The sequence below is a fragment of the Notolabrus celidotus genome, chromosome 9, assembly GCF_009762535.1.
Source record: "Notolabrus celidotus isolate fNotCel1 chromosome 9, fNotCel1.pri, whole genome shotgun sequence".
Classification (NCBI taxonomy): Eukaryota; Metazoa; Chordata; class Actinopteri; order Labriformes; family Labridae; genus Notolabrus; species Notolabrus celidotus.
Window position 1 is genome coordinate 22,466,425 of NC_048280.1, and position 27,449 is coordinate 22,493,873.

Genomic DNA, 27,449 nt, shown 5'->3' on the forward strand with positions numbered 1-27,449 from the left:
CTAGTCCTTAAGCAAAGCAACATGTTCACTGTGCTCTTCCTTTGGCTAATGTGGAAGAAAAAGATGGAGGGATCTGCCTATAATGTATTCATCACGCCACCTGTGTCTGTGTCTGTGTTGATGGACGGACAGACAGACGATAACAAGATAAAGAAATGGTGGACAAGCACCTAAACATGAAAATTCATGTGGTTATTGATTTCTTTTAGTTTCAATCCCTTTTACCCTCCACTGCATTCCCTCCAGCAGTACCTTCATATTCATGGCACTGTTGGTCTTTGTTCAGCGCGAATAATACTGTTCTACATTGCCAGCACTTTAGGATATCTTTTCTTTATTCCCCCCTTATAGGATATGTATCAGCTTTTCATTCAAGCATGCTATGCTCATTGGTTTTTGAAGCTATGGTGCATTTCAAGGCAATTCCTCTGAGAATGAATGGGTGAGATCACATGGGTTTTGAGGTGGTTTAGAATGGCAAATCCTGCTGAAAGTGTCATTTCCAGTCGGAGACATCAATTTGGTGTGTGAGACAGGGCCCCAGGAGAGCCCGATAGCCTGGGAGATTCCTGACAAGAGCAAAGGGCCTGGGGATCAGCTCATACGCACCTGGATAAGACAGGAATTTCAGAGAGCGGGTAAAACACAGCGAGTAAAGTGAGAGAGGAGGATGAGAGGAAGAAACAAGACAGGCAATGGAGGTGCAGAGTGAATTGCAAAAAGGCAGGCGGCTTTAATTTCACTTCTTAAGCCTGTGATGAATTTGTTTAACAAACTGCAAATCACGGTAATGCCAGCACAATTATTTGTTTAAAAAAAAATACAAAGATAATAAACAAATCTTAAGATTAAGACTTCGACATACATTACTATGATAATTAAATTAAGAGTGATGCAAGATAGATTGTCCTGGTCGTCCTTTTTAACTTTGATTATATTGTAAACAGCAGTTGTTTGCATTAATAAAACAAACATAAAAACAGGGGCCAGTCAATGACCTCCATCTGGGGAGGATTATTAAAGCTCATAAGTATGGTTAATAGGGGGAGATTAAAACACTGACATGCACAAAATAAAAATCTAAATTATTGGCAGCACCATTTCTGGCCAAACATTGTGTGTAACTGTAAAACAGTGCACATAGGCAGCGGTATTAACTCTAATATAAAGCCTCAATTAGCTAAAGCGAGTGCAAAATGGCTGATAATTATTACACCAGCTCATTAGACTTGTTTTGACACTAAAACCACTTAAATCACTGCAGAAGCACATACACAGGCACAGATGCAAACACACACATGCAGATGTTAAGAGATTATTCCCATCATAATGAGGCAGATACTGTACAGGTTGGCTTTTACTTGTTTAGATAAAATACTAAACACTTCAACTTAGATTTAATAGGGTCCCACCATTACATGAGCAATTTATAAAGAAGTATATGGAGGGTAAATTTAATGAAGTGTACAAACCTGTACAAAAATAAATGGCAAGGAAGTGCCGTGAAGCCAGTCACTGTGTGCCATGTGATTAGTTAAAGATGCAAAGTGATGAAGGTTTCACCAAAAAAGGGCTGAAAAAAAACAACAGAGCACCAAATGCTTATGCAGCTGAAACCGAAACACCGTCCAGGAGATTAAAAATATACACATAATGCAGCTGTTAATACAAAATCATTCAGCTAAGGTAGACATAATGACAGTACAGCAAAAAGGGAAACGCCATTGATTCTGCAAATGTTGTGAAAATAAATCTATGAAACTCTAAAGAGTACAACAGCAAGGCAGCGGTCTGCTGTACCTGCTATACATCTTGGCTAATAATGATACAACCTCCTAAGAAATAAAATCCTCGGGCTGGCCATGAAAGTTTAAGATTCAATGTGGTAAAATACAATGTGCTGTAAAATATTAATGTGTGTGGTAAAATTATGCTGGTGGTAATATTTTAGATTGCTGCTGTCTGTAAAAGAGGCATATCTGTATTTATTTACAAGCAGGGATAGTGGACAGGGGGAAGGAGGGGGGGGGCTTTGTTTGAAGCCACGTTTATGAATATCGACTCAGGCTCCTAGGTAAGTGGCTATAAATCTGTGAGGGGATCTTTGTAAAGTTCCCTTGGAGGACATAACTTCAGGTCTAACCGCCTTCTCCCTTCACTTGACTTTTAAACATTTGGATGTAGGCTGGCCGTCTGCCGTTTGAACAGCTTCTAAATTATGAACAGTCCCATTTTGAGAGTCCAAGTGTTAACCAATCAAAGTTGATGAATTGAGGCAATAGATTTCTCCAGAATAGAAACAGAGGTGTGTTTAGCCCTTGATCTGCAGTGTTTATGAGTTGAGGGAATACTGAAATGGATTTCTGCACAAATGTTCCAGATGTTGACTTGGACGCACTGTGCGCAAGAAATCTTAAATCCATGAGATCTACAGCACACACCCACGTTACGTTCAATATGATTTTCAACTGTTCACTATCTCACATAGCATTTAACTTATCCACCTGATCTTTCTACGTCTCTTTGGGTAACATGATGAAAGGTGTGAACGCCTTGAAGCCCAGAGCATGACCTGTGCTAATGAGCTGAGCGTTACTTACTGTATGATCAAAACGATCATGTATCACGTAGCTCACATCACCTTGGGCTATCAAGACCAGCTGGAAGAGTCTTATAGGTCTAGGATGGATGAACCTTTCGCTGATGACTCATTCACACCTTTCTTTTTCTTCCCCTTCTATCCGACATGTTTATCTATTTATTTTAGTTCAAGGATCTGAGGTTCAGATCACAGGGGTGATTGCATTAGTAATAATGCCGCAGTTGGCTGACCGTGAGATGATGGACACAAGAGGTCAGTATCCTCCGGCTACGATGATCACATAGGAGTCAGGATCAAGAAGACTGATTTCTTTCCTGGTTGAGTTCAAAGGGCTCAATCAAAGTGTTTCACTGCTGAACTCTTGCCCCTGCTTTAAATGCATAATTAACTGACAGGCGGTGATAAGGTGGATCCATGTGAAAATACTGTTTTGTGTTTTTTCACTGCTTGGAGATGAATCCAGCAACAGTTGATATCACCATGTACTAATGAATGACTGGAAAGAAACATTGATCCAGCCATCTAATTCCAAGAGGATAACTTCCTCCCAAGCTAAATTAGAGAAAATTGACAACCTCCATTACAGCTCCATCTCGCTCTTTCTGCTCTTTTCTCTTTCTTCCTTCAATTCTTACAATTTCCATTTCTTTCTCTGCAATATCCCACCCTGCCTGCTCTCTCTGGGCTAATCCTCCCAGCCTCTTGGTTTATGGAGACCTCAGCTATCTCTCTCCCAACACTCTGTCCCTGACGCAAGCTGACACCGGGTATCAGTTCACACCCTGAACACACAGAGAGAGGTGCTAAACAAGGACTTTGGGACATGTCACAGCACACTTAAAGGGCTTCACAGTGATACAGGAGGAGGAGTCCAGACATGGCAGAGTGAGAAGAGCATGTTCACTCAGTTACACAAATGGCACATTGTGTACAGAAACACCTCTGTTCACTCGTCTTAAAATATATATCAATACATTTTATGGTTTTAACTTAGAGGACAATTAGCCGCATAAAAACTTGTGGAATGTACTCAATAAAAGGAGCAAAATGTTGCTTTTATATTTCCTGGTTTAGATATTATAGGGATTAAAGCCAAATGCAGGTAAGGGGTCTAAGGGAATCTCCCCCCAGAAGGAAAATGTAGTTACTATAATATGCAGATTAAGCTCTTTGGAGCATTTTGAGATTACAGTTGGAAAAGCAGACCTTGGTAGAGGGCTGGAATAAGTACTCAGATCTTTATGCAGCCTACAAGTGGTGATACCACAATGCAAAAAAAAAAAAAAACTACTTTCACACTGCACTGAAAATGTTCTGCACATCAAACTATATTTTTGAGCAACATATAAAAAGGCCTATTTTGGGATATTCATTCTAAAATGTCATAGTAATTTTTGATATACAAGTTTGTCCATCACTTTTCAGTTGCAGCTGATAGAGCTACAGCTCATTTTAATCAAGTTATATACATTTCATTTATTTGTTTACTGCTGGGTAGTCAGTGAGTTCCCCTAGCAACTATTGAAGATATTTTGACGTAATATCATAATTTATCTTGTTGTGAATTAAATAAGAATCTTAAAATTTACTACAAACCAACTGAAGATTCTCTCCAAATTAAGTGGAGTCAAAAGTACAGTTTTTGGTTTTGAGAATTAGCGTAGTAGAAGTAACAGACGGAAAGAAGACGACCTCAAAAAGCGCACAAAAGGCTACTAACGTGTATTGTAGTTGTATCTTGTTACTTTCCACCTCGCAGGAGGGAAATGGAACAAAACAATATCATGCTAGCTTGTTAGGCTAACATTATGTGTCATACCATGTCCTTTAACAGTAAGTTTAAATGTGTTTCAAAATGTGTTAGCTTGTGAAGCAGTTGGAGCTATGTTGTGTCCATAGACTGTATAAATAATGGAAGTAGTATCCGTGACGTCACCCATCTGTTCCTGAGCACTGTTTTGAAGCCAAGCCTCCTAGCCAACAGCTATGTGTTCCCCTCAGGGAGTCAAGTCAGGCATGTCCTTATTTTGGCAAAACTAGTAATCTTAATATCTTCTGAACCGTCGTGTAAGAAAAAAATGGACCCCCGTACAGTGTGTGCCGATAGAGAAATTAGCTACGTAGAGCCAAGCCGTTTATTGAACCAGGCTGTAAACATGTTTATTGTTGCTGCAAAGATCCTCTTTTTTTTAAATTGGTGTCTATGTGGTTTCTGGTGTTTCTGCAGCCAGCCTCAAGCAGATTCTCGATGATTTGCAGTTTATAGCACTTCCGCATGGGCTTCATAGTTTGAGACTGGAGGTTGCCGCTTGGTTGTGTCACACTTTCCTCAGTCGTCAGGTGTTCCTGGTTGAGGTGCTCTCTGACTCACCGTTAACTCTGGCATGTTATAGATTGTATATGTTTTATGTATTTTACAGTAGCTGAAGAAAATAAAGTGGCGTACTGGAACCTACACATGATTGGGTGATGCACCCCAATGTTTGCTACCAAAATAAAAGCATATTCTGCACCATGTTAACTGGGCATCACACAGCAGAGAAGGGTTAATGTTCTGATTATATTGAAATGCCACAGACTAAGCATAACACACATGTATTACAGGATTATCTCAAATGACCTGGCTTAAAGTAAAGAATGCCAATTTATTTTTGTAACCAACACTTTTTATATCCCCTTATGATGGACACTGTTCACGATCATAACAATAGTGAAACTGACAGATTTCTGACAAGGCAATGGTGAACTTTAATCCCCAATATTTTCATTCACAAGCAAATACTTCCTCATCTAAGATTTAAACCGTTTTTTTTCCTAAACCATATTCATTCTCCATGATGGTTACACTATAGTGTTCTTCTACAATCTAATGCAGTTAAGCTCTGCTCAGTCTCTAATCAGTCCTGATTACCTGTTGAACGCTGCAAACAGGCAACCTCCTGGCTCTGTGAGACATGAAGGTTGAGTTGCAATGATTCAAATAAAAGCATCATTAAGAGGAAAACAGCTAAACCATACGTTACGTTAACAGATCCATTTTGTCATATAATGTACGTCGTCAGTCAATTCTTTTATCATCTTCAAATACTTGTCTTGTGTGCGTTTCTATTTTTAGTCATACATGACAAAGATATTTTCATTTGTTACGCTTTCATACATTCATCCTGACAATTGAATCCATGAAAACATACTGTAGTGGCTCTCCAGACATGAGGACCCACGGGTAGATGCTCAAGTAGCAGCTCAAGTCTGTGACAACATGTGCCAATAAGAAAAGTGTTTTCAGGGCAAATTTAATCTCAAGTGTTGAAAAGATTGCCCCATGTATGACTGCTTAGAAAGTGGTGTACGTCTCCAAAGTTAGAGCTATCACATTATTTTTTTTTTACCTCCTCTCACTTCCTGCTTTTGACCGAAAATCATGCGGAGCCCACACCACTTAAAACCAGTATTTACAGTTACTATCTGGCTGTTGTTTTCCAAGGAGCAGAGCTGTGCTTTGCCTTCTTTTTTTTTTTTTTAATTCATTTAGCTGTAAGGCAGAGTGTGATAAGACAGAACGAAGACTTCCCTCATAACGAGGCACATGCCAAGTCTGACATAATCCAATCTGGTCCATTTTCATCAGCTTTTGTCTTGTGTTTTTTGCTTCTCTTTTGGACTTTCCTTTGGTTCCAACGATGGCTCAAAAACCTGAAATGACACAATTCGGTCGCACTTGTATGGCAGTGAGGCTGCAATCCAAACGGCTTTTCTGCACAGAAATCCTTGAAGACCCACACACATTTAAATCTGGCCCTGGGGGCAACAGGCTCTAAACCGCTGAGATAAAGAACCATCCAGGCCAAAAGCAGAAATATATATTTTAAGGGAGGGCTTACCATGGCAACAAAAAGGCATGTCAAACTTGTGGAAAGGAAGCATTTTGACTGAGGAGTAAACACAGACCAATGTGCCCGTAGGAAAGCCTAGGAAAAGCTCTCCGCATATTAAAGGGCCCAGCCTCACACATGTATACAGCAGAAAGACAGACAATGGCGGTAATAACAGGCGAGGCGTCAGGGTGCGGAAAAGACGGTTAAACGGTCATTTGTGAGAAGAAACGTAACAGGGCCTAATAGAGGCTGCGCCGTAGGCAGGGTTTGCAGAATAAGACAAACAACGTCCTCTTAAAACTGTTATTGCACCTAAACAAGAACATTTCCTCCAGTCCACTGGTCTGCACTGAGTCAAAACATTAACCATTTACTAAGGAAGCTTATCTGCAATATCAACACCTGGTTCATCAAAGACTCCAGATGTTTGTGTTTAAAGTGAGGTAACCAAGACTGTATCACACTAAATGTTAAGCTGGAAGCTAGAAAAAACGTCACAGGAAGTGAGGATTAGCGACAGGAAATTTCAGGAATAAATGGAGCTAAAGTGACCATAAACAGGTTTAGAACAACACCACAGGAGCAGATATTTTCAGAAACACAATCCGGGAAATCTGAAAATGTTCCTAATACTTAAGACAAAGAGAAGAATACACCTGCACTCACATGGATATTTTTAACCCTCAACATGTGAGGACACCAAATACATTTAACAGAGAAGTAAAAGATGTGCAAAGTTAAGGAGGGTGGAGTTCTCCACAAATAAAAACCTTTCTATATTATCTTTTTCTATTCACCCTCATGTCGTGAATCCTTACAATTCCAGTGTAAACACAATCAGTACTGTGGAAGAATGATGAAAAGCTGTTACTTTTATTATAGGAGAAAATAACAAGCTCTCATGAAGGGATTGATTGTTTTCAAATCGTAGATCTTTGTAAGAGGAGTGTAAAGTAGAGCTAAGTCTCCATTATAGGACGCTGCCGCTACATTGCTTTTGATTTTCTGTCAACATCCCTCTTACCAACCAAGCACTGTATTTACTAAATGCATCGGGGCCAAGAAATGGATTGAATATATTGTTCGTCTTCTGCAATCCAAACTGTGTCAAGCAGTTGGAGGTATTGCAGGTCTTTTATTCCACGTGTCTCACTCTGCCAATGTTTATAGATACTGGAGGACTCCTCTGAATAGTTGACTGCACAATATGGGTGTAGTTACTGTAACAAAACCGAACATAAATTAACCGTGAACCATGCAAGCAGGAAACTCACTCCTGCAGAGCTCTTTCTCTCTCGCGTGAGGATTATACACGGAAAAAAGGAGTCCAGAACCGAGAGAAATCTGCTCCCAAAACATGTCCCTACACAAATCAACGCCTGTTTAATAAACATGTTGTTGTTTCTATTTGTAAGTATCATGTTTTCCTGGTTTTACATCCATACAGTGTTTTATGATGGTAATGATTACTGAAATGTTCTTTACTAATCCAGAGCATGATATATGACTGTGAAAAGAAGGCAGGCGTGGTGTTTCAAAATAATGTTTGTAATAAAATTTAACACATGTATATTTTAACACCTTGTTTTGTGTTTCTTGATATCAAACTGTCCTTTTATAATAATGTAAATTGCAAGGATGAAACTAACGATACAACCTTACAACAACAACAAGGCCGGTATTACAATGTTGAGGATAAAAACTACACTATAAGACGGTGTTTGTATGCACTTTATCTTCCCAGCTTCACTCACACACTTCAAATCCTAAACATACGGTATATGCACAGATAAGGAGTTCCTACACTTAGTTATAGAATCATATACAATGCCAACATTCAGAAAGCGTGTCCTTCTCTGGTTACTGTATACGTCTTTGGTGACTAAGTTGCCCTACCCCTCTGTCTATTATAAGTCAGTCATCAGCACCCTTCCCCTCTCTCTTAGAGTCATGGCCCCTCTGTCCCCTCTAAGTACCCCAATAAATTCAAATGTAATGCTCCTAAATGAGATCACTTACATGTGCCATTTCTCTTCAGCCATATTTATCATCTAACACTTTGGCCTTCATTAACAAATGGCACTCAAGGGGGCGGTGGTAGTGGTGGAGGTGGGTGATTCCTCATCGCTGATGTGGGAGTGGGAGGGTGAGGGAGATAAAGAGGGAGAAGGCTATCAACAAATGACACAAATTGAACGGAGAGGGGGTTAACACCTCTCTCTGTGACGCAAGCGTAGGCACTAAGTGTTTCATGAGGTCAGCTAAAACTAGCAAAAAAGAAAGAGCACCAAAGAAAAAGCTTCACCACAACATGTTCCACCCAGTTTGACGTGAAAAATGTTTCCTGATATGAAAATAACTTTGTTTAGGCTATTTAAATTGTAGACTGTACACACTACCAGTGCCACCCAGGATGCAGAGGATGACTCATCACTCTTCACCAGAACAGTTCAGAATAATATTTTCAACCTGGTGTGATCCAGTAGTACACATGCACACAAAAACACTTCCTCACAACACTATAAAACACTAAGTGAAAAAACAGAGTGGCCACCCACCGTCCAATGAGCACTAACCACCAACTTTGGCATTTACATGAACGGATTTAATTTACTGTCGTCTGCAGCACAGTGTGAGGCAGTGGTATGCATTAGTATGAGACTACTTCTGTAATATGACATACTGTTTCCTCATTTAAGGTTAAGCCTACCTTTCGTTAAATTTATAGTCCAACTACTCTCCTTGCTTTGGCACTCGCTCCTCATCTGCATTGGCAAAGGAAATGTTCAGTTTAGCTATTAATTATCACGACAAAGGAAAGATGCACAAAGCAAGGGTAACCCTTTTTTTATTTCCTTTAATAAACATTTTAAAACAGCTTCATTATAATAATGTATTTTGATTAACGATGTTTACCACAGTGCTGGTAGTGAAAATTGCTTTCCCATAAATTAAACCAATAAAAGTTAGTTGATGAATTATTGCCTAAATGTAAAATGTTACAGTCTAATTCATTCACAGCGGCTCCACAGTGTACAGTACCTACAAAATCTACATATTGATGGAATAATAAACATAATGAATTAATCTGATTTACCAACAATTATACTGAGGATACTTTTGGTTCTTTTATGTTCAAATATTCATATTTTCAATTATGGAGAGGAAAAGCTGATTTTTTCTTCAACTGCTTTATGATTTAATGTCTGTTTTGACTTTGATTTTAGGAGCAGATCAGCTTTTATGAAATGTTCAAGTTTTACATTGTTTCTTTTTAAGATTAATTGGAAGGAGCAACTTTCAAAAACAGGTATTACAAAAGTATATTTGAGGACTCCACTGTACTTCATTTGCGAGTGTGAATACTTTGTATGTGACTTGTGAATGAATATGATGCACAAATAAAGCACATATCTCATGCATCTATTTGAATTAATCATCAATAAATGTAGAAGACATAAAACTGAAATGTCCGTTTTTTAGGATCAGTTTTCTTTACGAAGCAACATTTTAATATTTGAGTTAATGTTGAAATAACCCTTTATTTGCATTTGTAGTAAACTGTGCTTAATTCTTATTAACATGTTAAAATTGTCCATTCATTGTTATAAAGAATAATTGAAACCATGAAGTTAGTACAATCAGAGCAAAGAAAAGTAGACCTATAAAAAATCTTACAAGTAATTATATAAATATTACACAGAATTGCATTGTGGATACTGGATGATGATAGGAAACAATACTTCATGAAAGCCATATAGACACAAAACTAGGTATAAAGGAAAACGTTGAACAGCTAACAATAATCCCTTCAGGTAAAATCAAAAATACACAATGTAATTTCACAAGTGGAAATCCAATGCACTGCTGACTCTGGCTACATTTTTTTCTGAATGACTTTAAAAGAATATGTTTATCATAGCCAGTTTTAGTGCTCTGAAAACTACTTGTTCATGCTGATTTCAAATAATGCTTTGCATGTCTCCTGTATTTAACAGAGCAAAAGGCTGTGTACCCTCAAGGTAAATTTTGCATCTCTCTCAAAAAGAAATAATAAAATAAAGAAAAAGGGGAAAGCTTTGTGGGGCAAGTCTAACATTTTAACATCTCGGTGTTTCATCTAAATCACTGACAACAAAATAGCCTCTAGCATGATTCCCTCTCTCTCTCTTTCTCTCTCTCTCTCGCTCAAAGTTAACTATGACATCTGGCATGGGCTCTGAACACCATGACAACAAGACACCACGACTACAGGCACCACGGCAGCACATAAACTGTAGTGCAAAAAGAAAAAAAAAAGAGTAAGAGGGGGGGACACAGCTTGTTAATGGGCAAGAATGCAATGTAAAGAGATCAGTAATTACCATTATTTAAACAACTCCCAATAACAAGTGGATTATGTAGCGCCTCACCATTGTGCAGACGAGAGTCACTCTAATGTTTCTGATGCAAATCCTTTTTTTCATGTTTCACAATCTAGGGACTATTGTCTTGACAGGAAACATATGCCGGGATGGCAAATGTACAGTAAAATACATGATTCATGCTAAGCTAATAACTGAGGACACACACTTGTTTTATAGTGAATATTTGAATGCATTATTCATTTAAGCATAAAGGATCCAGAGGAGATGGTACATGAGCCCCCCTGTGTGCCCTGGGGCTATTGTCATGGTGGGCATAATCGGAGGGGATTGTAGTGCAAATGTTGTCATCTGTACATCCTAATGCTGCAATTTAGGATGAAACTCTACGGAAATCACGAGGATAGGTCTGAAATGATGTGCGGATGAAGACAGAAGGAGAGAGATGACAGAGTGACAGAAAGAGAGAGAGAGGGAGAGTCTTGTCTTTGGTGAAGTGAGGAACGCTGTGGCAGGTAATACTCTGGACACTGCCACTCACTTTCCCAATCAGGCAGAAATTATCATTTTAATAGACATTCAATTAGATTAATTATTCCAGGTTTTTTCCCTGTGTCGGTCATGGCCCCTCTACATTCAGAATTATCTCTAAAACAGTTCTGACCAGCCAAAACAATGAGCAGACCATGCAAAGTGAAAGTGGGGAAGACCATTTTTGCTTGATGTCACTGATGGCTGAGCAGGTAATTACTGTCACACATGCACAATAGCAGTACTTAGAAAAGAGCGAGGACAATCAATTTGGTTTTCAGAAGTGCAACTTTGCTGCACATATAAGTTGAAATAGTCAGAAGACAATTTATATTCATTTATTTTTTAAGAAATATATGTTGTGTTTTCAAAGTTTTTCCATGTTCCTCTTAGAGATCTGGGATGGATTGTCCAGCAGCACCCTCTTGTGGAGTCAAAGTAAAATGCAGCCTGTGTGGCAGCACTGCAGCCCCTCTCTGCATCCTGCTGCAGCACTCCTCCTTTGGCTGGATCTTCCCTCCAGCCTCTTCCTGTTAGAGACGCCCAGCCACTTCCCCTCCACCTGCATTTCTTGCTCAGGCCTGGTGCGATCTTGGTGACCTCTTAGTCAAATATTTAGATGGTCGATTTCAGCCTCTTTAAGGAACTGCCTCACAACCTCCCGCAATGAAGAAATCGATGGTCGAGTTCAAATGCCAGTGAAAACGTTCAAACGTAAACAGGTTCATTGGGAGGCTATAGGGAGGAGTGTTGGCAGAGGTAAGAATGTCGGTAGGAGGTGGGGGTGGTGGGGGGTGGGTGGCGGTGAAAGGGGGGTCTGATGCAAATATATGCACAGCCATAGAGCAGCTATGCATATGCATATGGGTAAAGAGGGATTACACAGAGGGATGAACAGAGATACAGAGAGGGTTTAAATAGAGGGTGAACGCTCGGGACACAATGAAGCAAGGTGGGGCATTTATGTTTATGAAAGGGGGAGAGGAGAGGAGAGGAGAGGAGAGGAGAGGAGAGGAGAGGAGAGGAGAGGAAAGGAAAGGAAAGGAAAGGAGGGGAGAGGAGAGGAGAGGAGAGGAGAGGAGAGGAGAGGAGAGGAGAGGAGAGGAGAGGAGAGGAGAGGAGAGGAGAGGAGAGGAGAGGAGAGGAGAGGAGAGAGAGGAGAGGAGAGGAGAGGAAAGGAGAGGAGAGGAGGAAAAGAAAAGAAAGAGAGGACAGAGGAGAGTATTTTTTGAACATCATGGCCAAAATGGGCTTCAGCTCTTGTGCTAAACAGAGTGACCTCTAGTCGGGGCCTTGGGGGGAAAGGGTGTGGAGGGGGGAGAGTAGTTAGAGCAGCCCACTCTTACTGTTCCCTTCAGGGAGCGACACTGCACCAAATAGCATGGACAAACCAGGGCATTAATATCCTCACACTAACCCCCTGACAATACCCCATTATGTATGTATGCCTCTGTGCATTACACACCTTGAACTAGAAACAATCGCGCCCTTTTTCTTTCTTCCCCCTTAGCACTTGAACCACAGCCAAGAAATGCAGCGTTCACAATTTATTATATATTTTCTATTTCTAAGGAAAGAAGAGGGGGTGCACACACAAACACATACAAACACACACACATCGGAACACCTTCACTGTGTTCTTTACATAATCAGTTACCTTGTGACACCTACCTTTGCTGCAAATGACTGTTTGCATTTTATTCTGCTCTGTGTTCTCTCTCTATCTCTCCCTTCCAGCCATGTGTATCATCTATAATTACAATTCACACTGATTCTAGCCCGCCATGCTAAAACCCAGCCTACAGTGTAAAATAAGAAAGCAGCTTGTAAGGTGCAAAGGGGAAACATGACAACCAAGACGCGAGGGAGGGGGTTAAAGAAGGAAGAAAAAACTAAACACAAGCTCAGGCTGTGGGGTAACAGCTTCAGCAGAGTATTATGATGTTTCTAAATGGGGAGCGTGTCTCGTGACACGGGTCCCTGTCCAGATATCGATTGCTCCTGTGGCTGCAACACTAACAGCAGTGGAGAGCCATTGAACTTTAAAGCAAATAGTCCTTCTCCCCCGCTCAGCGTCCTCTCACAGACGATCAATACAGGTCGGCCCAGCACGGCTAACACCTCTATCTGGAATAATGGCCTTCCTTCTATTGTTACTGACCAGGGAGATACACAGACAAGCTGGAACAGGACGGGAAAGGAGTTTAAAAATGACACAAGGATGAGGTTCAAACATTTACATTGTTTACTTTCAATGATGATGAGAAAAGTCATCAGAAATGCCAACAAAACCAAGACGGGCAACTGCTTATTTCTTTGGCTGTTAAGGTAAAAGCATTCTCTATAAATTTGAAAATATCCATTTATTGTCACTACATTTTTTTTGCAATAGAGACTAGCAGGCACTGGAAAGTTATGATATTACATGTGCAGCTCAGGCTGCACTAAAACCACTGGTGCTTGGACACTCCCCCCTTATTGTCCTTTTACAGTCTTCAATTTACCCCTGGTGTTGAATACGTAGACGTGGGCTATTGGTCTGTTTGATCCCCATTAGCCCTGTATTAGCCACTCTGACCCTAATGTTCCCCACTCCATTACTCTGCTGCATGGGGACAAAGTGGGGATGATGGCCCTGAGAGGAGAGGAAGGCCGAGGGGTTCAGCATGGCTGGGCAGAGATCAAGTGTGAAGGGGAAGAAACGCCCATCGCCCATTCTGGATCACCCTGGAACCTTGTGGGACCCCCAAAGGGATACACCCTGTATTCACCTCAGTCATGTCCAACACGACAGAGAACATGATATGAACTACATTCAGCATATACAGCCCATGCCATAACAATGGGGTTACCAATAACATCTACATTACTGTAACTATTTCCCTTTCAAAAATAACCACCACGTGATACAAATATTCAGCTGTAGATGTTACAGTTGTTCATTGTGAGCAATGTGCTAGCCTTATAAGCAAAGAAAACACCCATTATTTCAAATACCCGTTATACAAGTCTGTCATACCAAAGAAAATCAATTCCTTCATCTCTTTCTGGGTGTCGCCCAATCACTGTGCAGGGATATTTTTAAATGTAAGTACTTTAAGACCAGACATAGGATGTGCAAAGGTTTCTCTATCCTTGTCTTTCTGTTTAAGGGTATTACTGTAAAACAGGCAACTGGATAATAGCAGGGTTCAAAGCAATATGCAAAAAGAATGCAGTTTTTCCAGCTGAAATCATCTGATCCCTTCCATGCCTGAATCAGCTTCAGCTGTAAGCCAGATCGCTGAGGAGGAACACAAAGGGGGAAAGCAAAAGAAAGAGAGAGAGCAAAAGGGAGAATGTGGGAGAGAAGACAAACGGGAAGAAGAGAGGAATTCGAGAGAACGCAACTCAGTGCAAAGAGCCTAAAGATGGCTGATGTCAGAAGTCAGAAGAAGACAGTTTTTGGCATCAGAAGTTGGAAGTGCAGCAAATGGAGTGGCCAAGGCAGAGGCCAGTCTGAACGTGGCATGTGACAGAACCCTCAAATATGGCGGCGCTGGAACTCAAAAACCTCTTGGCTCGTGGATTTCTGCAGCAGCAAGCTACTGTGTAGGGAAGTGCTGACTGCTGACTGCAGGATTTTCACTTCTCACCAAGGATCAGAAGGAGATCCATCGTGACAAAAAGTCCCTCATTAAAGGCTCAGGCGGACTGTGACCAAGATTACAGCAAACTTGTTTGTTAGCAGGAGTATGGATCCATCTCAGTATGGAGGAACCAAGCGAAAAACATTTCTAAACTTTGCAAACTGAGCCTAGCATCACACCGTGTACAGTATTATATACCGTTTTCATAGCTTCCTGAGGGTCTGCATATAGCACATCCAAGTCTCAAATCCCCTAGGAGCAAAAGAAGCCTGATTAAGTGATGTGTCATCACCAAAAAATGAGGAGCATATTTTAATTTCAAGATTATAGCTTCCATGGTCCAACCTTACCATTTCTTAATTGTGTCTTAACTGCTCTACTCTATTCTAATGGGTAGAGGTGGGCTGGTCCTCTATCTGAACTCCATTAGCCCAGTATTAGCCATGTAGTGGCCATAATGGTCCTCACTTCATTACTCTGTTGCTCAGAGAGAGGACATGATGGCCTAGAGAAGAGATGAAGGCCGAGGGGTTCAGCATGGCTGGGCAGAGCTCAAGTGTGAACAGAGGTAACGCCCCTTTGCCCATTCTGCAAGTCCCAAATACCGTCTGAGACTCAAAGTCGGGCATCAGCCAGCATTAAACCCCCCTCCTCCGTACCGCCCAACACTGAACGTACAAAAAGCAGTTATGAATAACGCTTTTTGAAGTAGCCACTCCCCTCTCATGCATCAGGAAGCTTCAAGAAGAAACAAGAGTGTTCCCATGGAACGGCTAACAGAGCAGTATTATCATTACTGTTAAAATAGGCATTAGTCGTGATCATTTAGACAGAGGGAAGGTGAAAATGTGTAAGTGCTAGGTTCTGTGGGATGACGTGGATAGGACATAAATATTTGAGAAACGATTTAATTGGATGAAAAAAAAGTATATTCAAGAGGAGTTATTCATCCCAGGAAATAAACTCTGGGAAAATATTTAGAATAGCTACAAAAAGTTACTTTTTGTCATTAATGGACTCATTGGTAACAGCCAGCACATGAAATACATAGATATGGGAGACAAATGACACACAAGAGCTACAGACATGTGCTATGTAAGTATTTCATTTCCTTTCATTTATTCATAAAGAAAGTTTTCAAAGGATTTGTACCTAAACACTACAATATGTTCTTGGTACCCTTCAGTTTTTTTACTGACCCCCTCTCCTGTTGTTCTAGCAATTCCCAAAGTTATTAGGTTCAATTGCATTAATTGCTGCGAGGAGTGGCCATGGGGCATCTGTACCAGGCTACTTTTGATAGCAGAGAACTGTACTTGTGTTGAAAAGTCAGAAACAAGTGGCACTGTCCTATAGTTGAACCCAGGAATTGCTCTTACACATGTCTCACCTTTCATCCCATGACCCCATTATTTCTCCTTGCATAGAAACATCCCCAAACAGAACATGTTTGATTGCCCTGGCCCTCCGATCTCTCTCCCTCTCATAATGTTATCTTAAGAAATGTGGAAACGATTCAACCTCCATTTCATTTTGGCGGCTGAAATGACTACCACATTGGCGTCCTCCGTGAATGTGTGTGTGTGTGTGGGTAAAGAGTTTCCCCTGGAGATTCCAACGGAGAGATTCCAGGGGTTGTGTGATCCAGTTCCTCTCATCATGGCAAATTGACCATGTGCACTTGACAGCCAGCTGAGTAATCTCCTGACACGTCGGATTTAACACACCACTCTGCAATCACAGAAAGAAAAATAACTTTGGGGAAGAAAAGTCATAAATAACGGTAGAGAGGGAGCTTCACTCTCTACTTGCCCTCTGAACCTGGGTGAGAAAACAGTCAATAAGAGAGGAGCCACATGAATTTCACAGGAGTTATGTGGACGCAATCATTAGGAGCCAATCATTGGAGCCATAAAATGCCCCCGAGTGTAATACTAAGCTTGAAAGCAGAAAATAGTCAACAGAAGAAACCAGTCATTATCTGTAATGAGGGTTACAAGGGATGCAAGGGGGGTTTGTTATTTCTAAATAAGCCAATAACAGATCAAATCAAAACAGTACATTATTAATGCAAATATATGATAATTTCAACAGTTATAAAAACAAGCAAAGCAGTAATTTTTCTAAAATCATAGTCAATTTAATTAGGGAACTAATGATAAGCACATACTGTGCTGGAAGGATTTTAAATTAAAAAAAACACACATTGCCTGTGTAGAAAAATGTGCAGGTAGCATTAACTTATTTGGCATGTCACACTAAACAGAGCTGTCCACGACAGAGACAGTCAGATTAAGAGAGACACAGTGAGCACTGACAAAGAAAAAGACAGAAGACAGGCAGAGACTGCCAGAGATTTTAATCCCTCGTTTGTGGTGTGAGTAGGAAGTGGTTTGAAGCCAAGACAACGTAGGCCATGTTCTTCAGAGGGCAGGATTACACTTGACTCGGGTATGACAGCGGACTTTCCATCAAACAGCCACTCTGAGCCACCACTGGCCTTCCAGATCTGTCACCCGACTCCATCAGAAGTGGCCCTCCAAATTGAAAAGTCTGCTCCCATCAGAAGAGTGCAAGGGGTGATAGAGGTTGAAATGTGTGTATGTGCATCTACCAAGCTGCAGACCTGTCTTCAGCTTGCATTTGTCAATGTGTAATAGTGTGTACTCAGAAAAGAGGTTGAGGGAGAGGGAAGGAGGGAGAGAGAGGGAGGGAAGTTGAAGGGTTTAGGGGGAAAAAATGTGGTCATCAATTGCTGGCAGCAGATCCAGGAAGAAGATTATTGGACGGTAACCCAGCGGCAGATGTCTGATGAGTGTCTATTAACCTGCTTCCTACATCTCATAGGCCACGTCGCTGATGAATTCAGACCAGGAGGCCTTGTCCCACCCAATAGGAGGGGTCGGTAATCCCTCTCCAGGAAATATCTGCCAGAGACCTCAAGACCTGATTGGATGTATCTGTGCTGCTCTGGCGCAGCTAACTGGAGAGGGATGCTATTTAGACAGGAAAAGTCAAAACCTGCTGCTTCCCATCCATGTCTCCACTTTCATCCCATCACTCTGTTTTTTGTTCCTCTTTTCAATTCCTTTTAATTTACATCCAACCATCCACTGCCAGGTTATTGTCTATCAGCCTCTTCTGTAATTACCTTTTGTCATTTGGGAATATCTCTGCTGATGCTTTGCTAACCTTTCCTTATAATAGTTGATATGAAGGCCAGAGAAGACAGACCAAACAGGCCTGGTCTTGGCTTGTATGGGGAGAAAATCAGCCTCGTCGCACAGAATTCAGAGGCATGAATCCCTCTGACAAACCACAGTCCATCGCTCATTTGAATAGTAAATACAGAGTTTGGCTTTATGAGCACTTGCTTGGGTATGGCACAGTCCCTCCTCCTGGTCTCCATTCGCCCAGGTCCAACAAATTACAACACTGACACGGCAGAGTCTCCGCCACCTGCTCCCCGCCACAGTCATGGATCCACACACACAAAGCAGAGTGGTTTAGTCCAATAATAATTCTTTAGGATGAGAAAGAGTTTTCAGAAACTGTTGTTAACTAAACATTTGGAAAGAAAGCGTCCTTAAGGCTGATCATGTTTATTTTGGCTGGTATCCACCCTGTCTATTGAAGTATACCAAAAGTAGTTGATAAGTGACTAGATATCAACTGGCACTTATGTCTTAAACTTTTTACGGTCCATTTGGTGTGTTTGTAAAAGAAACTAGGTCCCAAAAGGCTTGATGATATATGAGTGAGGGATCATCTGCCAACAATTCATTTTTCTGTCATCGCCTCTGACATCTGCTCCACTCCCCTTTTTTTTAGGGGCTGGACAAAAAAAAAGAGTGATCTGGGGGGGAGGCCATTTGAAATAAAATCACCTCTACCCGTGCACCATCTGAGCATGCCAGTTAGTTCCCATTAAACCAGTTTAACTAGCAGCATACTAACCATGGCCCAGGACAACATGGCAGGCTTGAGGCGGTGTGTAGGGCAGAGGGAGGTAATAAGGGGAGCTAGAGCTTAGGGTCTGTGCTCCACATCTGTTCCTGTATTAAAGGCATATGGGCCAGACTGGGCCAAACGCTCATGAGCATGCACGGACCCCCGTCCTGAGCCCAATCAGTGTTGATGGGGGTGATGTAATGGACCTTTCTTGGCCTCCCTTGTCCTCTCATGCACAGTGCAACCGCACATCCTGCATAGTAGGGCCTGACAACATGCCAGCTAGTTGTCAACACCTGCCCCTCAAACACAAGAGGGCTGAGGAGACACATGCAGGGGAGAGTAAAGGGATGAAGAGAGGGATGGACTGAGGCAGAGGGAGAAAAAGGACAGAGGGGTAAAGGAGAGGTGACTTGAGGAAGTGTGCTACCACAGAGGGCAGAGAGAAAAGAGGGATAAATGGAGTAGAGAGGGGTTCATTGTTTCTATTACCAAACCCTATGTGACTTGTTTGTCTGAAATTCACTCTGAACAGTGCAGGAGAGCTACAGAGCAGATTATGGTTTTGCTCTGTAAATGTAGGAGTGGCTGTGTTGTAGTCAAGAATGCCTGCTGCCCTGACCTCCCCGTGACAGAAACTTTGCAGCCTGTGGAACATGTTCCTACCACATTTATCAGTGACACCACCATGGCTGGACCAGCACAATTGTGTTTTCATCTGTCCCCAACAGCATCTTTTTATCTTTGGTGGTGTAACGGAAGAGAAGTTAGGGGAAGGAAACAGGATCTGGGGATCCTACGCTTTGGTGGACAGGTATGGCAGTGAGGAAAGTGTGGCCTGGATGCCTGACTAGGTTGACTGAGGGCCACCTTGAGGTGGGGGCCTGTGTGCAGCTCGGCCTCTCAGAAGGATAAGGTGCAGTTTTTCTGTAGTGACCCAAGAGCTTGTCGCAGGGGATGTAATGAGGTCAGATTACAGGCTAGTCCACAGACTGGCTGCAAAAGGTTGGCCCATAATCCCACAGTCATTAAAGGAATGCTTTGTTAGAAGTGGATGGAAGAGAGAAAAAAGAGTGGGAGAGAACGAAAAAAGGGGGGAATATAAGAGGTGTGTGGGGGAACTCAATAACACTTGATTCGATATGAAAAGCCTCTTGTTGCCACCCAGGAGAAGCCCGGCTAGGAAGGATGTGAGGGAAGCCAGCCGAGAGACTCCTACAACCAGGAAACAAGACATGCCTTGTTCCGGGTTTAAGGAGCAAACAGATTAAGATGAATTGATGCAAGCTTAGTGACTTTGGAGAATGGGGGAGAAAAATACGCCCACAGATCAATAAGGCTTAGGAAGCAAGCAACCAAAGACAGAATCACCACTCACATTCTGGGGATAACACTCAATGAAGGAAGGGGTCTCAGATCTCATATATCCCTACTTTGTGTGGTTAAGATAAAAAAAGAGGGTTATTGTGTAAAATCACAGCATTGACTATTACAAAGAAACAGGAGGAAAAAATGAGATTTTAAACAAAAGTGTATTCAGTAAAAAGTCATTTTAAATGTTCTCGAACACATTTCACAGCATGTAGGAGATCAGACAACTATCTTTAAGTATGCAGGGCAAAATAACATTTAAAACTGGCACAATCAAGCAAGGTTTCACAATTCAAACATGCCTTTTATATGCATACAGGCATACTTATTTAGAATTTACACCTCTGTGGTTTGAAATATAAGCGCCTGTGCTAACTGTGTGCACTAAAACACACATGGGGTTTCAAATAAAGCATATGCAGATTACACCAAAAGTCCTATTGCCAGCAAGCTAACATACATCCAGTGTCCCACAGTGCACTGTGACAGATCCGTGCCTAAGCCGGCCTGGCGGGGCCTGTGCCCTGATGTTTGCAGAGATCAGAGAGAATCATCTGGGTTAACATGGTAATTATACGGCAAAGCCCCACTATCTCAGGCTGGATCTGATACTGTTTTTCTCCTCTCTACTCAGAGATCTCAGGCCTCCAGTTAGAAGGAGCGACAGCCGTCTTCCACGGCTAATCCCTCAAGAGGTGTTCCACCACTGTCAACTTAATGAAAACGAACATGCTGTGAGTGCGGGCATTTGATTCCAGAAATAAGAAACAAACAAGCACGGAAATGTTGGACGTAGACCCTGTGATGCCTTATCTGCCAATACTGACAGGCTTAAACTTGTGTACTTTCCTCTGTCTGGTATCAATTTGCTAGATTTGTCAGTAGTGCACTTTATAGTAGATACCCCAGCAACTTAGTTTGATGTTAAAGTGAGGACTGAATCTATACATGTACTTCACACACAGGTACGAGTCTGAAAACTGCATGCCTTGTGTTTATTTCTGTAATTAAGTGTTAAGTTATGCATGCTCTTTTTTTCCCCTCTGACCTGCTAGCTGAGGCTTTATGGAAATATCTGACAAGAATACCACAGAGCTCTATGACCTCAACAGCTGTTGAAACTGACCCAGTGGGTCTTCCTGGGCCTAGGTCAGGTGGTTTTGACTGACCAATGATCAAGTTACAACTACAAAATAGAAAGAGTTATCTGGCCCTTCTGCTAGCAAGGTCATGTTTTGAAGCATTCATGAAAAGGGCAAAATCCATAACATTTACTGCTTTCCCATAACATTGTGAAGAATGTAGACAAGGTTGTGCTTTTTCAGAAAGTGGAACATTTTAAATATTACATGACTAACCTTTGACAGTACAGAAATTAGTATTTTCTTTGCCTCTGCTGTGGTGTTAAAAACACAACCCACTCCTGACCCTGAATCAATTTCAATTTTGAAAAATAATTGAAATGATATGACTTGACCCATGAAATAAAAAATGATGAAATAAAACAAAAAATCATTGTAATAATCGCAGCTTTTGCTAACTAAAAAAACGTGTGGGAGAAAGGAATGATGTGTGCCTACCATTGTGAATTCCCACAGTGTTTGTTTATGTTTTCTGTATTTATTGTATTGTGTATTGTTTTTGTGACCGCAGGTGTGCCCTTTAACCCCAAAGTCATTAGCCTTTGCAGTCTTGGTCTCTAAACTGCACCTCGCTGGTACAAAACACGTGCAGAGGAAGAGATAGAAAGAGAGAGAGAGAGCAAGAAAGTGAGAAAGCGGGAAGGGGAAGAAGGCTCCAGGGCCAATTACGACCCAGAGAAAACAAAGGGCCATATTTCAATGATTCCTCCAGCTGTGCTGTTTATGAGCTGTGTGCTTAGTCTCTCTGTGACCTTCACCTCCACACTTGCCCTCTCTGAGGGAAAACAAGCTAAAATGGCCTGATGCTCAATCTTTCATTTCCCCTTGTTTTTCCACCATTTCTACTTTTTTTTAGTTGGCTGCTGGAAACATATTGTTTATTTGATTCAGAGTTCTTTTAATATTGCCCATTTTAACAGTTTTTCATCACATAGCATTTTTAGTACCAAATCCTACTTGACACCCCGTTGTGCAATGTATAAAATAGCCTTGGATATAAAAGTACAAAAAAATATGGACTAATCTAAAGCTTAATGGCAAGGTGTGTGTCATATGTAACCTTTATAACTTTGCTTGTCAGTCAGCCCCCTTTTTTACCACACATACACACACGTGCACACCCATTACAGACCTCATAAGCAGGGCCTGGGTATCAGTCACTGTGGCCCTTTGACAGGTCTAACCTTCCCAAGCGGCAGGATACAGCGTCTTCACTGCCGTCCTATTGACCAAAGCAATAAGCCATTCTGTATGGTGTATTAAAGTCATTTTCCACATGCTACCTCAGCACCATCCATTGTTCATGCAAGCTTCTGCTGACCATGAAGGGAGGTGGTAAGGGAGTGAGGGGGGGTTCCTTGTGCTTGCAGACTAAACTGAAACACTTTCATAGTGTAATCTTTTAGGAATAAGTCATCGGATAGTAAATTCATTAACATGGTCACTTATGGGACAATCTTATACATATACAGGGAGATAGAAGTACACACTAGAGGAATATGTCCTTGCAACTCACAGAGCATGCTCCGTATCTGTACTGAACCCGGTCTCCCATTTCATTCCTCTTAAATTAGCAAGCGAAAAAAAGGGAAAAGGAGGGGCTCTTTTGTTGGCATGCAGTGGCTGTGTAATATGTTGAGGCCATCTGCGTAGTCCGGTGGCTGCTCTCCCCTGCTCCCTGTGTCAGAGGTGGTGTTGGAACCGCTGTGCAGCTCACCCTAGTCTCTGCTGAAATCAGCTCCGGTCCGGGACCATGTGACAAATGATTCCAATCTAGGCTGAGCGCCCTTGACTTGACCCTGACCGCTGTAGACAATAAGGGCAAGCTCAGTCACTGGAAAAGATGTTCTGCGCTAATAAACCCGAGTGCGGACCAGGGGTAGCAGTGAGCGGAGGCACGGCCGGGGGCGGGGGGTGGACAGGGAGAGAGGGGAGGGGGAGAGTTCAGGTTCTGACCTCTCAGGTGCAGGTTGATAATGAGTCTCCCTGTTTGCTCTGTGAGAATGACCTCAGAGAGATGAAAGGATCCAGAGCACAACAAAGAGCCCTATTCTCTGCTCCTCTGAAATGGGATCATTCTTCAGGATTGGCTTATGAATGCACTTTCTATTTCATTGCTTTTAAAGGGCACTTAAGCCAAAATACAAACATGTAAAAGTAGTCGGGCTCGATGCCGCCACACAGCCGCTGAAATCCAGCACACCTCCTCTCAGACCCCACACATGCAAACAAAACAGCCAAACGTACGCTTAAAAGCAGACGCTCACTTGCACCCACACGCAAAGCACAAATACATCAACACACACAGACAATATCCTAAATCCTGCTTGTGCCTCCCCTCGTCTACTTAATAAACACTATAAAATGAGTGTGCTCTTGCCAAGCTTGGTGCCGTAAACATGCCACTCCAGAAAGGTTCTGGGCATCCCGCTAGTTATGCTAATGAAACCCCCACCCTCCACTGTTTTTCACTCTCTTATCCTGCTGGCACAGCCTTCAGTCTTCCGCAGTACACCACTCCATTGTCATCCCCTGCCCCTGTTCTGCTGGCATCAGACTAGATAATACACAGCAAAACGAAGATCCAAGAACCCTTGTAAAAAAACATGGCAAGAGAATAATATGGTTATTATTTCTTTGAACTCAAAACCAGGCCATTGTTCTTCATTTTTGTGCCCCAATTTGTTGCAAAATATGGTACAAAATATGATTATCTTGACAATGTGCATGCATAGACGGCTAATTAGAATGATACAAAACAATGTCTCAGAGGTAAGTGATTGGAAAATTACAACAAGAGGTCATAATGTATCGACAAGTTTACCCTCACTTCTGTCTGGTGAGCTTTGAGAAAGAAAAGTTTTCCGGAGCCAGGAGGTAGAGGCAGGACTTCTTGTAGTGCTGGCATAGCAGAGGGTATCAGCAGGTTCTTTGTCATGGGGACTTTGAGGAACTTAGTGTTGAGAGGGGAAAATGCTGGGCACGACAGGAACAACTGAAGTCTGCTGAACTCTGCTGAGTGTCAATGTGGCAGCCAGGATTATATCCTCCCTTCTTTGGCTCCAAAATAAAAAAAAACACTTGACACTGCAGCCCAAAGTTTTGTTTGTGCGAATCTAAGTGTGAGTAGGTGTATGAGAATACACGTTCGTGTGTCTCTCCTTATGTGTGTGCATGCGCATGTTCCTGCATCTTCAAGGCACTGTGTGCATGTGGCTTTCTCAGAGTTGTTCGGTAAGCCAGGCCACTGACGTGGATTTGTGGCTTGACTGCAGAGGAGTTTATCACAGATAATTACATAAGAATGTGCTGGAAAAGGAACAAACCACGGACAGTCTGGGCTGGCAGATGCTGAGCCTCGGCCTACACAGTGCCCCGTGCTCCCTGCTCTCAAGCCTCACACACTCCAGCCCCCAGCGGGCCTCTCTAAGCTTGAAAGGGCAGCAGAGAAAACACTGAAACATTGGCAGGCCCGAATCGGCTTCTCTTTCATAGCTCACCCTTCAGGCCTCTTTTCTCTCTCCCATCCTCTGCATCTTCACACATTTAACTCCACAGTTTGCTGCATAAACAAGTGAAAATGTTGTCATTTTCAATCTCTTATTCACAATTTAAAAAAAACTAATCGTTTAGATTAAAAAATATATCCTATATTTACAGATATGTCCTGATTGGGTGAAACCCAGTTTGTTTTTTTGATGGGGATGATGAGCATGGATCTACATGTTCAAAGAGTCATTATTTTACACGTTTCCTAGATTTCACCAGAGAGTTATCTTTAAGTCAGTCTCTAGAGGAAGAAAAAAATATCTTCAGCAACAAAATAATGGTACTAAAAAGAAAGAAACACACAATTGAATGGTCTGTCAAGGAGATAAAGAAGTCAGATGAACCCTTTCCTGTACACTGAGTTGACACCACCACTTAATTCACTTCCATGTACGTCCAGAACAAAGAACAGGATTAAAAAGACGCCTTTCACCAGGTTCCTTCTCTTCCTCTTCACTTAAAGACAGAAATTATTTCTGATCACTACCCAGCAGCCCCTGAATCGAATGAGTGACCCCAAGGTGAACATGGTGCTATATAGTCCTATTGCAGGCTCATCCAGCCATTCATCCGCTGTAGACATCATTACTCCCATTTTTTACAGGTGTCCTAAGTGATATGGCTTTACAGTTCTTGTGTGTGTGTGTGTTCAGCAAGACAGAGAGTGAGATTGTGAGGCAGAGAGAGAAGATTTGCTGTAAATGCGTCTCTTCAATCCTCATCTGAAAACTGGAATCTTTTTATTTGATCTAATAGACTTTCCTCATGTCAGCTTTTGTGGTGTCTTTGCGTATATGCGTCCAGTGGGAATAAACAGGCTAATATTCTCAGTTGTACACTCTGGTATTCAAAAAGAAGAAGGCCATGTGAAGTCACTTCATCACAATCAACTAATATGGTGTTGGTCCCTCTTTTAGTGTTCATTACATCCTACATATTTTCAAAAAATTAACTGAGTAAATGTGTTTTCGAGGCCCAATACGTCTAAAAAATAAGGTATCATCTTGTCCTTTGACTTACATAAATCACCCCAGACAAAAAGTTATGACAAATCAAAAGTATGAAGTTACTAGAAGATAAAATGTGCTGTCTTTTTCTTGTTACTCATTGTAGCCCATGTTACAACAGTGAACTGTATTATAACTGAGTGTATACATGTAGTGAATGGAGCTTTTACAATTGTGTAGATGGTGGAGGTTTGAAGGTTTATCTCAGTGCTGGTTTAATGAATTGGAAATGGAAGTTTACAAGGCGGCAGACAAAAAAAGCTTTCCTCTGCCCTTTTAAGATAACGAAAACAGCAAAGCGGGAACTAAAAATCTGACCACCGCAAAAGTGAAATGAAAAACTGAGTTAGAACGAAGAATAGCCCTTTGCTCCAGCCCATTGAATTATGGGTATCAATTTCTTTTCAATTCACTTACTTTTTGTAATCATCAAGGTCAAAAGGCAATTTGTGCAACCACAGGAATAAATAAAACAGGTTGGCAGCAAATTAAATAGAAAGGGGAACAAAGCCAAGCCTCCAGCTAGTAACTGAAAAACAAGGGTAGAAAATCTCACATGAAAGCTAATTTCAGATAACATCAAGCTATGCTATTTGACTAATTGGAATACACTTCACTCTTCATACAGAAATGCCATGAGCACTTAATACATTTTGCATAAAGATTTTTGTCATGCAAATCATTATTTTCCATCCATAACAGCAGCCCAAAATTGTTGATGGTGAAAACATACATTAATCCCATTGTTTGCTTTGATTAGGGTTTCCTTAATAGAAAAAAATATGTTAAAGTTTTATTTGCCTAAGCTGTTAAAAAGACCCAAATATCAACAAAATGCACTATGTCCTCAATCATTCAACATTGATACATCTACCTTTGCACTCTAAATCTCATTTGGCATTCATATTGAGCGTGTTGCCGCATATAAAGCAAATGGATATAAACCAAATGTTGTAGTCCCGCCAGGAATAATGGGGCAGTGTAGAGCAGAGTGGCCGACAGTTCAAGCTGGCCAAGCCAAACACAATGATGAAGAATAGTTTGGAGAACGGCGGAACATTCTGAGGAAGATTGTGTGATTTGGTTAGAGACTATAAACAAACCTCTCATGGACTTCCACCAGATCCATGTCCGGTTCATCTCCGATCCGCTGCGGTCCAGCTCCGTGAACACCCACCGGTTGCGTTTTCAGAATAAGGCACGGAGCAGGACTGACAGACAGCTGGAGTCATGTGACCAAATTTTTACCACATTAATTACTGAATCAGCGATTATCACTATCATTAACACCTCTCCTCCTCTATTCTGTCTGTATTGTCCTCTGAAAATCTCTGACCTGATGACTCCAGGCCTGGCTTCACTCATTACCACAGTTTGTTGTCATAGTTAATATTAAAAAATAATTTGGCATATGATGCCTGACTTCCT

The 27,449-nt window shown here is 41.6% G+C and overlaps 1 protein-coding gene across 4 annotated transcripts in view; it reads right to left on the reverse strand.

The window, feature by feature from the left end:
- LOC117818931 (ultraviolet-B receptor UVR8-like) overlaps positions 1-27,449 on the reverse strand; it is a 322,536-nt gene that overhangs the window by 196,121 nt on the left and 98,966 nt on the right. The window lies entirely within an intron of this gene.